This window comes from Colias eurytheme, chromosome 2 (genome assembly GCF_061535395.1).
Source record: "Colias eurytheme isolate Ceu_HAF_F1 chromosome 2, ilColEury1 Martin Lab GWU primary, whole genome shotgun sequence".
Lineage (NCBI taxonomy): Eukaryota > Metazoa > Arthropoda > Insecta > Lepidoptera > Pieridae > Colias > Colias eurytheme.
The window spans coordinates 10,765,082-10,776,692 of record NC_142981.1 but is presented as its reverse complement, the minus strand read 5'-3'; the positions used below and the strand labels follow the sequence as shown (position 1 = coordinate 10,776,692).

Genomic DNA, 11,611 nt, shown 5'->3' with positions numbered 1-11,611 from the left:
TCGAGAGAAAAAGACAATAATAACCAAATACTATATTAATAGAAGGAGAAAAAAATAGTATTACATTACTACATGTTTTCAAATTCATTAAGAATATTGTAATAGATGTTTACGTGAAATAGTATTGATAATAATGTCAATAATAAAGCAGTAATATACGTTTACCGTTCAAGATTCACCAAACTAATTTAGGTAAAGCATGTTATTGAAAAGAATTATCAATTTATTTACGTGAATAAAATCGTATAATGCCTTACAAATTTCTCGCGACCTGCGTTCGTTCCATAATGAACGACTACGATGTTTTTACGGGAAGAATTTGTTACATGATTTCCGTAGAATAAAAATAAAAATTGTTATAACTTTATGAATTTTCTGTAAAAAAATCTAAAAAAAATCAGTAGGTTTATATCGACACCATAGATGCCGAAAATGCAAAAACATTAAAAAAGTGGTAATAGCGCATAACCATTTTATTCCCCGGGGGCGTCGATTTTTATGGAATTCGAAACAAACCTTGGTTTATTTTTTGTGTCTTTTAATGTTACGTATATAAACGTGAACCATTTTCAGGTTATATTATATTAGAATTAGTATGTAAGGGAATATTCAGGATATTTTTATTTTAATCTTCTGGGACCAAACGAATCACATTGTTTTTCAAAGTCACCCAATGCGAATGTTTACATGTTTGGTTGTTACTTTTCACACAGAAACATCTGGATTGCTTTTTATGAAATTTGGCAGAAACATAGAGCGCGGCGTAACTTGGATTAACGCAAACAATTTTTATCGAAAACGTAGGATAATTTTTATCGAAAATCCCACGGGAACGGAATGCGGGTTTTCCTTCGACTAAACCGAAGCTGCGGTCGAAAAGCTAGCTATACCAAAAAAGGACTAATAATTCATAAACATTATCACTGTCTGTAATTAATATTAACTCAGAAGAACCGTTTCGGTTGAACGAGTTTTGTTTGGAGAAAGTTAAATTAGCCTTGACGCACAACTTGTGTTATTTTCGAGTTTACAAGAAAACTTTTGTGAATCGGAACAATCAGGTGGAGGAACGAGCGAATTTATTATTTCATTGGGTTCCGTAGTTTCATGTTGTTTGAAGAATTTGGTAACTTAATATTATATGAACTAGTTTAACCTACATGATTGACAAATGTAAGCCAAATGTAGCGTTTATTATTTTTTTAACAAAAGTGGAGGTCTAACTACATAATTATAATACGTTGAAGATAAAAAACTGCACTAAAAAAATAAGTGTAAGTAATAGAAAGAAAAATGATTAAGAAGGGCAATACCAGCCCCCCTAGTCAAGTGGCTTTCTGTTAGCGTACGAATGTATGAGATTGACGTAAGCTGTAGAGAATACGTTTATCTACAGCTTACGTCAATCTCATACATTCGTAGTCTATTCTATTGAACGCTACGCTAACAGAAAGCCACTTGACTAGGGGGGCAGATCTGGAGATTGTATAAAGATAAAAATATAATGTAATCGTTGTTTTTAAATTTTCTTTAATTACACAACTTGTAATCGAGTGAATTAATGTTTAATTAAAGGATTAAAAAGGGAGCGTATTGTTTTCGTCGTTTCTTAAAAAGTCTTTGTAAGAAATCTTTTCATTTTTTCTTTTATCTTAAAACAATGACTTCAGGCGTTTTATAAATACGCGCTTATTATTGTCGGCGTGAAAAACGAGAGTTGATTTTGATAAATATAGAAATAATTAACTAGGTAACTCTTTGTTAAATATCATGAAAGTAGCGTAAACATTTATAATTTTAATTGAGGTGTGTTTACCGACTGCCTTTACTAATTGTAGGTACAGTATGGTATTATATTATCTGTAGTACAATTATCCAAAAAGGAGGTTAACGTTTACGGGATCAAAATACATTTCTTATTACTTCACGAATATTCTGAATTATTAAGCTATTGCATAGCTTCTATCGCGGGCCTTGAGCGCGGGGACCGAATCCAGAAATTCCGTAACGAAAAAACCTCACGCTCCCCACTCCGACGGGCACGGAGGTGTGGCTTGAAGGCATGCTATGCAATAGCTTTACCGCGGCAGTCCCCGAGTGCCACACGTCTTTTTTTTATTCTCTGTATGCAGTCAAGAGCATCTCTTCTTCCTACAAGTTAACTTGTTCTGTGGGTATGTATTATTTAATAAAAATAGAGAATTTACATTTTTAATAAACTATTTAGTTTATCCGACTATGTGTACATAATATTTAACCGAGTCGTTTACAACTTAGATAAATGTGTAAAGCATTAATTTAAGCTTAATATAATAATCATTTTAGTAGGTAGGTAGGGTAAAATATAAACGCTCATAGAAGCCACATTATGTAATATTATAGACCCTAATAATCAGTATAAGAGCAGTTCAAATATGTACAGACTAGCTCTTAATAAAATTAACTAAAGTTATGAGGAAAATTCGCAGTGAAAATCCTTAAATCAAAATTTCTCGAGTTCATACAAATTTGTTAACTTGTGATCCATTTACTTGGTTTGTCCTATGTAAATACGATTTGAAGAAACTTTAAACTATAGATATTATAGGTACGTAATATTGTTTAAATCCTATTTTTGGAACCTATATATGTTAATGCTATTAATATTATAAACGCGAAAGTTTGTGAGGATGGATGTATGTGTATGTGTATGTATGTGCTTTCACGCAAATAACCGATTTCAATGAAATTTTGCACACATGTCGATATCATTGTTTTATAGATTTGTCTTGCAAGAAGGCCATGGGGACAACTCAGCGGACTAATAAAATAAAAACATTTCTGTTTTAAAACTGCAACTTGCTAGTAAGTTGCGAATGCGAGGTTACAAAAACTACACAGAAAAGCAATTGCAAATAATATGTATTATGTTCGTCTGTATGTCCTTTTTAAAGTATTGTGTATGAACCCACGAAGTTTTCTGAGTTAGTACCTACAATCTCCAATAGTGTATATGTACTTACAACAAGCCAAGCCGGTGTGCAAAGTAATTATACATACATTAAAAATAAATAAAAAAGACGTGTGGCACTCGGGGACTGCCGCGGTAAAACTATTGCATAGCATGCCTTCAAGCCACACCTCCGAGCCCGTCGGAGTGGGGAGCGTAAGGTTTTTTCGTAACGGAATTTCTCGATTCGGTCCCCGCGCTCAAGGCCCGCGATAGAAGCTATGCAATAGCTTCATAAAATAAATCCTTTGTCACATAGTTATACCACATTTATTCATCTCATAGTCAGTCAGAAAAGTACACATTGATTGAAATTTATCGATGATTTATCAATTCCATTTCTAATTACCGCCAAAGCGAGTAATTGATGACGCTAATTACAAATATTATTGATGATACTTAATCCTTTTATAATGTGCAATATGCCATTAAATGTTTAATGCGATTTAGGAGAATACAACTAGCTTTTACACGCGGCTTCGTTGACTAAGAGTAATATTTTTTAAATTAACATAGGTAAAAGAAGTATGTATCGAATGGGAACCATTATTAATCTAAATTATGTTGTTATATTTGTCAGGAAAGAAAGAATCGTTTTATACTAAGTATGTATGTAGATTTTATGTATTACATTTTGTACGTTCAATTTTAATGTCTTCTAAGATTAGTTGTGAATATAAAAATAAATGACAAAATTATGCATTTTTATTATATGTAAAGAAATAGAACCATGCTGCACAATCCATTTCATTTTATTCCAAATTAGGTAAGCAAATCCAGCCGCTATAGCTAGTACAAATACGTAACATTCGAGCGAAGCAAATAAACCAAAATGTAAGCCGGAGCTTTCAGCAATGTTTCCAAATAAAGTATTCGAGTCGAATTTAACAGTTTTTTACTCTTTGTTATGTACATAAAATATTTTAAACCTTTATGCTAGCTGCATACACGACTTTTTATAAGCGTACGTGGATAATATTGTGTTTGTGTTTATGTTTACTAAACCTGTTTTAATTTTTATAAGAAACGACAACGTTTGTTGTTCATCTAAATTCTAAAAGTATACGTAAAACTGACAACAGTAAGAAAATGAAGGGCGAAGAAAAGAAGAAGACCACAATGTAGATACTGTATGTCCGTGTGTCCATATCTGAGATATATAACTAATATATAAATCAACTTGAATCCAAGTTCCTGCCCCATACATAGAAGCATTTCTCACTTTGTTATCTAAAGTTTGGACAATTGCACTATAACGTTAAACGCAAGCAAAGTCTGATAGAAAGCTAATATATAATATCCATTAATAGCATACATAAAGTTGGTATCTACATAATATACCATTAAAAGCATACATGTCGCTCATATACCAAAACAATGCAAACAGTTCAAAACGTTCTCAATTCCCCTCAATTCAAAGGACTCATATTACATTCCGAATCTATTCATATTATTCTGATATTCCCATAGCCACTTCCATATCAGGATACCCAGGGATCATCACTAAAGCTTAATAAAACCACTGTTGAGATATGCTGGGTCAGCAAATCACAATGCTGTATGGAAACAAAGGGTAGACGTTGGTTGGGTAATTCACGGATTGGCCGTGTATTTAGCGGGTAATGTATTTTGTATACGCTGTGTCTTTGATTTTTTGCAAGTTTGAAGGTATTTTAAAATTATAGATAAGGCAATAGTAATGGCAAAAAATACATTAAAAGAAAAACTTAACATAATAACAACAAGAAAGATAATGAATGTGACTTTTAATCAGAGTAGATAATAGGTGACTTTTAATCAGAGTAATTACAACGCAACATGTACTTGCTTTACGGGAGTTAGGCTAGCCAGTTAATTACATATCCTATTATTGTCAGTTGTTGTATGGTCATTGTTTGTGAATAAATGTTTGTCTATGTCTACATCTATATTATGACTAGCGGTCCGCCCCGGCTTCGCCCGTGGTACATAATATTTACGTTTTCTCTACATAAGAACCATCCTCGTACTTCAAGGAATATAATATAAAAAGAATTATCGAAATCGGTTCAGCCGTTCTCGAGTTATGCGCTTACCAACACATTTTGCGATTCATTTTTATATATAAAGAAGATTATTGCTATGCCTCTACCCTACACCTTCTTTTGTTAAATTTGCCTCAATAGGTACCCCAGTTACTTATTCTATCTACGTTACATCGTTATCAATATACCACTCATAATAAAAAAAAATATTATGACCGTACTTAAATTCTTGACCTAAAAATCCTAGTTTCAATGACTAGTCACAAATATAAAGTGCGGCCCCGCCCTTAGCACTTACCGCGACACCCAGTGCAGTTACTTCGATAACAATAGGTAACTCTAAATATCCTGATATTTCCTCTAAAATAGCTACGAAAAGCCATTAGTGTACGTGAAATATTCAGAAAATTGTTTGCATTTTGTTGCGATGTTTTGCTCGCTTTGATTAGAATTTAGATGAATGTTAAATCTATACTTAATATTAAAAAGAAAAGAGTTTGTTTGTTTGTTTGAACGCGCCAATCTCAGGAACTACTGGTCCGATTTTAAAAATTCTTTCGGTGTTAGATAGCCCACTCATCGAGGAAGGTTATATATATAGGTTACATATCATTACGTTGGTCTTAACCAACAGGAGCAGAGCCACGCGGGTGAAACCGTGAAGCGCAGCTAGTTATATTTTATTGTAGTCGCATTAATACGTGAACGATTTTTTGTTTGAAGAATTTTCTTTAACAAACTCACAGTTCATTGATTCATTTATAAAAAAAAGTCGTGAAAAAATCAATTTAGATGATTTTTCAGGAGAGATATTAATAAGTTATTAATTAATTTGCCTTATATTATTATAGACACATTATATTATATTATGATACTGATATGAAAACGAAAGGAGAAACACATTTCCATGTAAAGTTTATTTTTGGGTTTTCTTTATAATGATGCAATTCAATACCTACAATATGCTGAACTTGCTAGCTTTTAGTTTGTTTTTGCAATTAGCGTGGTTTATTCAATAAAATATAAATGTACATAGAATAATTTGTCTGCGATAGTATAGAACATAGCATGTAAGTATGTATTTATTTTATAGACAATTGTCCAAAAAAAGTGTAAAGTTTTTATCGTAAAGAATGACAAAACATCTTCACAGACATTTTCGTTTTTGATGCCACCATCATCCAAGAGTAGGTATATCATCTCTAATACTTGAATGCCATATAAGAAAAACCAAACACACAACGCTTATAAAATCATTAACGCAGCATCCATAGCACATATAAACCACAGACCTAGGCAGTCCAATATTTCGAATCGACGCTTCGGGACTTTACTAGATACCTTACTTTACGCAGTATTATCCTATATTTCATGGATCTAAAGCTATAAAGGCAGTATCACAAATCCAACGAAGCCTTCATTATGACCACATTTACGGTATCACGTGGAGGTAGTGTAACGTGTGTCCCACGCCTAATATTGTGAAATGACTCGTCCTTTGGAATAGATTGAATTTTGACAACTCTATTACTATTAATCTCTATGAAGACGAATCCCTATTTTTCTTGGTCATAGCATCACGCACGAACAGCTGAAACGAAGGATAAATAATGCATTTCTAATGAAAATTAAGTTGAATGAATAAATGTTTAATATTGATTTTGGAAACGTGGTTTTAAAGACGTTACTCATATTACAAAAAACACAATAATACGCAAATTAACCAATCAATTTACCCAAACTGATATAATACCTAAAATTATCAAATATATAAGCTAGCTAATTCTAGTATTACAATACACGTATTCAATTACTAAAGCCTTACAGGTAAATTGGCGGTGTTGATGTAGAAATAGGTCTTTACTTCAAACAGGCACTTATACGAAAATTATCCAACGAGGTAGCGGTGTGGAACGATCGAGAATTTATGAGTTTGACGTGCGAGTGGTTCCTTACTTATAAGTATGAGAGTTTATTTCAGTACTAATATTATAAAATGGAATTTTACCATTACAAATTTCATCCTTAACCTTAGCGTCCTTAACAGTAGAGTAAAAGCAAGGCTTACTTACCAATATGTTCAAATCCCGATCGATAATTTGATTATAGCACTATTAAAAACCAAACACATTTATATTAAAATTCGTTTTAATTTCAAACAACTAATAGATAGGTTGCTTATTTAATGTTATTTGTTATAAAATAAAACATTACTTCATTACAAAGTTCCATCTGTACAAATGGTATATTTACGATGCCCCAGACACTTTAAATTGGTATTCGGTTCTGTAACATCCAACAAATTGACATAATCAAGTCGAGAGCTCGCTACTGAGGAGGCAATTTAAGATATGACTTGAGGATAATTGAATCGTATACTAGATATACAAATACCTATTTGTGTGTCTTTGGTAACACACTAGAGAGCGGTTTTAATCGCGTGGTACATGAGTTGATGGCTATGTGCTTATCCTGACTGTTATATTCCAAACTAGCGGTCCGCCCCGGCTTCGCCCGTGGTACATATTTACGTTTTCTCTACATAAGAACCATCCTCGTACTTCAAGGAATATAATAGAAAAGAATTATCGAAATCGGTTCAGCCGTTCACACGTGATGCCGTGACAACGAGAAACGGGTGCGGACCCGCCGCCTTTTTATAGCTCCCGCCGCGAAGCGCGTCGAACGCGGCAACTGATACACAAAAATAATCCTTATGGCATGTAATTCACGCGCGATGACTTATAGCGTATTTCATGTATAACTTTGGTGTTTCTACACCGATTTACATGATTCTTTTCGTGAAAAATTTCGTGAAAATCCGTCGTGTAGTTTTTGTTTCTATAACGAATATACAGACAGACAGACAGACAGACAGACAGACAGACAAAAATTTTACTGATTGCATTTTTGGCATCAGTAGCGATCCCTTATCACCCCTTCATAGTTTTTTTTTAAATATATTTCATGTACAGAATTGGCCTCTCTACAGATTTATTATAAGTATAGATTTCATACAAATCGGATCAGCCTTAAGTCATTCATGCATCTGTTGCGTGCAAATTTTGTTATTTCGCCGTTTACAAACAGCGTCGTCATTTTTAAAACGCTCGGCATTTTGTCGATGTTTACCCTGTGTACTTTGTCTGGACATTTAATAAAATGCCTATATGTTATCTATAAAATCCTCTATATTTTAGTGAATTCCTTATTAAATCGGTTCGGTAGTTTCTGAGTTTAGCACTGACAATAATATATCCTTGAGAAAACTCTACATAGATGCTTTAAAATCACACAGTTACAGTTTTATTTGCAAGTATGTATAAATATGTATATTATTATGTAACTGGAATGAAAGTATCTATGTGAATATTTATATCATTAGCACTAAAACCATATAGGACTAAAATAAAAAGTGGTAATGCGGTCAAATAAAGTTCTCAAAGGAGCACGTCTACAACACATACATATATGCTATCCGTACACTACATATTGCTACATACATACGTAATATTCAATATCAGTCCGTTAACCATACAAATAGCAGGGCAAGGTCGACACACAACCTGACAAATCGTCCACACCTACTGACTAACCGACTGAATTACAGGGTACGGTCTTACGTGTGTAGCGTTAGCAAATAAGTTTATATTTTTCGGGTTATTTGTTACATTTGTTAACAAAAACTTTTGTAGAGCATAATAATTATCAAATGAGAACAATCTTAAAATAAAAAGTTAAGAATGGTTTGGATTAGAACAGAGCGAAATATTAATCAACAAAAATACAATTAAGCACTTCGAAGAAAAAATAAACCTGGCAGAAATAGTAGAATTTCAGAACAATTAAATCAAGTATAAAATTTCAGTATTTACCTCTCTGTCAAATCAAGAAACTCTATGGACACTATACATGTACATTTTTTAATAGAAGTAAATTAAATAATATAAAAAACAATAATACATTCGGTTCTCAATAAACAATCAGCTTACAATCAGTAATCCAGTAAATTACATTCTAGACTCTAGAGTCTAGAGAGGTATGTCGCTTGAAATCAAACTCAAGAAAACACATAAGATTAAACATTCATGTTTCCCCACTAAATGTACGAAAATATATTTTAATAATATATATAAAGAAAATATATATATTTTATTACACAAAGGATCTGTATTTTACAACATTATTATTATTTCCTAAATCCTCATAAATTATTCGAGGCCGTAATCTGTCCCCACGGAATTTTAAAATAAGCTAATGATTCTTTCAAAGTTTAATTCAAATATTCAACTTTCTATCCTTCTTCCCTTTATTTTTGGACCTGTTAAAGTGCCTTTATTATTTGATTTTGCAACATAAATAACGTCCAATCAATTTTAGATATTTTTGTTAATTTTATTTTATAGGAAACTGTATTTTTATGCTGACCGTACATTTTTCTTGAACTTGATTAAACTGAAGTTCAATCACAATTGGTATGTAAATAAAATAGGTTCTTGACATAAATTAAAGTCGGTACCTACGACGGGCAGAAAATAACTAACCTTTGCATGTGACGTCGTCCGCATTTTCGCTCGATATTGTTAATTTCAATTTTAATTATATTTTCCTGTCATATCATTCTATTTTGTTACCTGCAAGTAACAAAATACAATGATATAACATTAAACATAAAGTTGATAAATTTAATAAGAAGTATTTACTTATTTATTTACTTATTAGTACTTATTACTATTAACCATACCACATTGCAATACTGAAATTTCAAATCTACCTTCTCCTCACCCAATCTCAACCTACCAAATTCATGCACATTCAGTAAAACTTACCGTGAATTTATTTCCTATTTACACAGATTTCAAACACTGTCAAAACCAGCATTTCCCTTCAATAAAGTAACATATAAGACCAAAAGTTGAACGCAATTCTGTAAACGGCTCTGCTATTTTTTCACCGACTTCATCTGAGAGCCTGGTACTGACAGCGTTGAAAAGTTAAAAATATATCCTAAGAGTTACTTTAACCCTTGTCGAGTTTTTGAAAATATGGGCTACGGTTTTGAAGGTGTAAAATGTGAAAATGTAGAGTTTTGTTTGTGGTTAGAGCTTTTAGTGTAAAGTCAAGCTTTTTCTAGAGTCGATTTAATATTGAGATTAATAATCAAATAATAAATAATTTTATGAATTGTAAGAATAAGAGAGACTACTAGATAATATGTATATATGCAGCAAAATTTTAATATTATTTATTCAGTACTAGCTGCGCTCCGCGGTTTCACCCGCAGTGCTCCGCTCCTGTTGGTCTTAGCTTGATGATATAGCCTATAGCCTTCCTCGATAAATGGGCTATCCAACACCGAAATAATTTTTCAACGCGAGTAGAACAGTGTGTGGCCAGAGAGGGCAATGTCGCGGCGAATAACGGTAGCGCGATGAGCAGAGCGATGAGCAGGACGAGGAGCATAGTGTGGCTGCGGTATTACAATAGATTATTTTATTTCGAACACGTTATTAGTTACGGTTGCACAAAACTATGTATTACCTTTTAAAGCTGTTTAACATCAAGTCAGTACATCACTTTAGATATTGAATTAGAAAAAAATACAAAGTACAGGATTTTTTTTTTCGTTGTCTTAAAGCTCGATGTAGATAAGATAGAGTATATAGACGAACAAATCGGACGAATTTGGCAGGTAATAAAAATCTAATATGTTACCGTACTGAAAACGGTGCTTTTCATACGTATAGTAATTGTATTCAATTGAAAATGTGATCTGAAAAAAGAAATTGAACTGTATCCAAATTAGATTTGGATATCGTCCAAAATTATTGTTTTTAATTTGCTACATTCACCAGAAATCAAACGCAGATTCTATTCATATAGTTTTAACGATCAACAAAATTTTCTTTGAAATTGGAGATAGATAACATAGGTGTAAAAATTAATTTAAGACAAAACAGACTAAATTACGAGAATTATACAGAACAATACACACAGACAATGTATTTAATACTGAGTTGACTAAACTCAACAGCAACGACGTCAGCAGTGTCATATCTATTGAATAGACTTAACAGAAAGACTCTTTTTGTTGAAAAATAAATAAATTTATATACGTACGTACTATTTATGTACAAATATTTCATGAATTTTATGTATAAAATCAAAAAAATGTGAAGCTAGTAGATAAGTAATTTTTAATTAATTTCCATATTAGATTTACAGAAAATAAATATAAAAACATAGCTCCGCCGAGACAGCTTGCGCTGCCGTGACCAGGATTCGAACCTGGGTTACTACGGCCACAACGTAGGGTCCTAACCACTAGACGATCACGGCTACCGGAGCAGGTAAGAGTGTGCTCGAAATTTCGAAAGGTTATCTTCAAATTACTTTCTCTTTTAATATGGTTCGATAAGGTTTGATAGTGTTACGTGTGGTTACGTGGTGTCATGCTTGGATGACAGCGTACCGTCAGCAAAAACATAATAAATAAATAAATATTTTTTAATGAAAATTGTGGGTATCTGGTAAGTATCAGAATTTTAATGATATTAATTATTAAACTACGTAATATTATTCCAATATTTATATTGGA

The 11,611-nt window shown here is 32.5% G+C and overlaps 1 non-coding gene across 1 annotated transcript; it reads right to left on the bottom strand.

The window, feature by feature from the left end:
* Positions 1-11,280: 11,280 nt before the first annotated feature.
* TRNAH-GUG (transfer RNA histidin (anticodon GUG)) lies at positions 11,281-11,352 on the bottom strand. The gene has a single exon. It is a non-coding gene; the product is annotated as a tRNA-His (tRNA).
* Between the last annotated feature and the right edge of the window lie 259 nt (positions 11,353-11,611).